The 2,500-nt window shown below is 56.1% G+C and overlaps 3 non-coding genes across 3 annotated transcripts; all 3 read right to left on the reverse strand.

Annotated features, from left to right (window-relative positions):
• Positions 1 to 624: 624 nt before the first annotated feature.
• Positions 625 to 743, reverse strand: LOC140413356 (5S ribosomal RNA). The gene has a single exon (XR_011942528.1). It is a non-coding gene; the product is annotated as a 5S ribosomal RNA (ribosomal RNA).
• Positions 744 to 1,437: 694 nt separating this feature from the next.
• LOC140414365 (5S ribosomal RNA) lies at positions 1,438 to 1,556 on the reverse strand. Its single transcript, XR_011943501.1, has one exon. It is a non-coding gene; the product is annotated as a 5S ribosomal RNA (ribosomal RNA).
• Positions 1,557 to 2,250: 694 nt separating this feature from the next.
• LOC140415107 (5S ribosomal RNA) lies at positions 2,251 to 2,369 on the reverse strand. Its single transcript, XR_011944227.1, has one exon. It is a non-coding gene; the product is annotated as a 5S ribosomal RNA (ribosomal RNA).
• Between the last annotated feature and the right edge of the window lie 131 nt (positions 2,370 to 2,500).

The raw sequence follows: 2,500 nt of genomic DNA on the forward strand, positions 1-2,500 counted from the left end.
TGTTTTCAATTTTTTCTCTCTCTTTTTCTACTTCTACTTCTACTTCTCCTCCTCTTTCTCTCCTTCTCCTGCTAATTCTAGCCTATATGCCTGATACTCGCTCCCCTTCATGCCATCCCCACCGAGCTCTCTTTTTTCTTCTCCACCTCCTCAAGGAAAACTGCAAGCCCCGCCTACCTCACACCAGCCTGCCGCCTGCACGCTGCTGCCTTTCCACATTGCAACGCTGCGCACTTCTCTCAGCACAGCCAGCACAAGGGTCAGGCAGGCAATGCAAGCCAGCTCTCTCTTCCTTCGCTTTCCACACCAGCCCCAATGCCACAACTTGCATTCATGCGGCGCCTTCAGGCTAGGAGAGAGAACGTCCTGCCGACACACTGGCTTGCGGCCACACGGGCCAGCTGGCGTGCCCATCAAAGTGCAGCACGCCAAGGCACACAACCGTGCTGCGTTGCAAAGGCCCGGCAAAGCTGCAGCAGCTGAATGGCCCGACCAAGCCGCCTGCCTGAGTTGAGCCCGCAGGCAAGTGTTGGGAGGAATGGCGAGGACGCAGAGAGCAGCAAAAGGTTGGCCTGCCTCTGGTGTGGAGAGTGCTTGGCGTGAGCAGTCTCTGCTGGCCGCAAAAGCCTACTGCACCTGGTATTCCCAGGCGGTCTCCCATCCAAGTACTAACCAGGCCTGAGTCTGCTTAGCTTCCGAGATCAGACGAGATCGGGCGTTTTCAGACTAGTATAGCCGTAGGCATCTGCATCACCGTCTTCTCGCCTATTCAAGCTGGCCACCCTAGCACCCTCGCCACTTCTTCTTTCCGGTTGTTTTCAATTTTTTCTCTCTCTTTTTCTACTTCTACTTCTACTTCTCCTCCTCTTTCTCTCCTTCTCCTGCTAATTCTAGCCTATATGCCTGATACTCGCTCCCCTTCATGCCATCCCCACCGAGCTCTCTTTTTTCTTCTCCACCTCCTCAAGGAAAACTGCAAGCCCCGCCTACCTCACACCAGCCTGCCGCCTGCACGCTGCTGCCTTTCCACATTGCAACGCTGCGCACTTCTCTCAGCACAGCCAGCACAAGGGTCAGGCAGGCAATGCAAGCCAGCTCTCTCTTCCTTCGCTTTCCACACCAGCCCCAATGCCACAACTTGCATTCATGCGGCGCCTTCAGGCTAGGAGAGAGAACATCCTGCCGACACACTGGCTTGCGGCCACACGGGCCAGCTGGCGTGCCCATCAAAGTGCAGCACGCCAAGGCACACAACCGTGCTGCGTTGCAAAGGCCCGGCAAAGCTGCAGCAGCTGAATGGCCCGACCAAGCCGCCTGCCTGAGTTGAGCCCGCAGGCAAGTGTTGGGAGGAATGGCGAGGACGCAGAGGGCAGCAAAAGGTTGGCCTGCCTCTGGTGTGGAGAGTGCTTGGCGTGAGCAGTCTCTGCTGGCCGCAAAAGCCTACTGCACCTGGTATTCCCAGGCGGTCTCCCATCCAAGTACTAACCAGGCCTGAGTCTGCTTAGCTTCCGAGATCAGACGAGATCAAGCGTTTTCAGACTAGTATGGCCGTAGGCATCTGCAGCACCGTCTTCTCGCCTATTCAAGTTGGCCACCCTAGCACCCTCGCCACTTCTTCTTTCCGGTTGTTTTCAATTTTTTCTCTCTCTTTTTCTACTTCTACTTCTACTTCTCCTCCTCTTTCTCTCCTTCTCCTGCTAATTCTAGCCTATATGCCTGATACTCGCTCCCCTTCATGCCATCCCCACCGAGCTCTCTTTTTTCTTCTCCACCTCCTCAAGGAAAACTGCAAGCCCCGCCCACCTCACACCAGCCTGCCGCCTGCACGCTGCTGCCTTTCCACATTGCAACGCTGCGCACTTCTCTCAGCACAGCCAGCACAAGGGTCAGGCAGGCAATGCAAGCCAGCTCTCTCTTCCTTCGCTTTCCACACCAGCCCCAATGCCACAACTTGCATTCATGCGGCGCCTTCAGGCTAGGAGAGAGAACGTCCTGCCGACACACTGGCTTGCGGCCACACGGGCCAGCTGGCGTGCCCATCAAAGTGCAGCACGCCAAGGCACCCAACCGTGCTGCGTTGCAAAGGCCCGGCAAAGCTGCAGCAGCTGAATGGCCCGACCAAGCCGCCTGCCTGAGTTGAGCCCGCAGGCAAGTGTTGGGAGGAATGGCGAGGACGCAGAGAGCAGCAAAAGGTTGGCCTGCCTCTGGTGTGGAGAGTGCTTGGCGTGAGCAGTCTCTGCTGGCCGCAAAAGCCTACTGCACCTGGTATTCCCAGGCGGTCTCCCATCCAAGTACTAACCAGGCCTGAGTCTGCTTAGCTTCCAAGATCAGACGAGATCAAGCGTTTTCAGACTAGTATGGCCGTAGGCATCTGCAGCACCGTCTTCTCGCCTATTCAAGTTGGCCACCCTAGCACCCTCGCCACTTCTTCTTTCCGGTTGTTTTCAATTTTTTCTCTCTCTTTTTCTACTTCTACTTCTACTTCTCCTCCTCTTTCTCT

This window comes from Scyliorhinus torazame, chromosome 4, assembly GCF_047496885.1.
Source record: "Scyliorhinus torazame isolate Kashiwa2021f chromosome 4, sScyTor2.1, whole genome shotgun sequence".
In the NCBI taxonomy this organism is placed as follows: domain Eukaryota; kingdom Metazoa; phylum Chordata; class Chondrichthyes; order Carcharhiniformes; family Scyliorhinidae; genus Scyliorhinus; species Scyliorhinus torazame.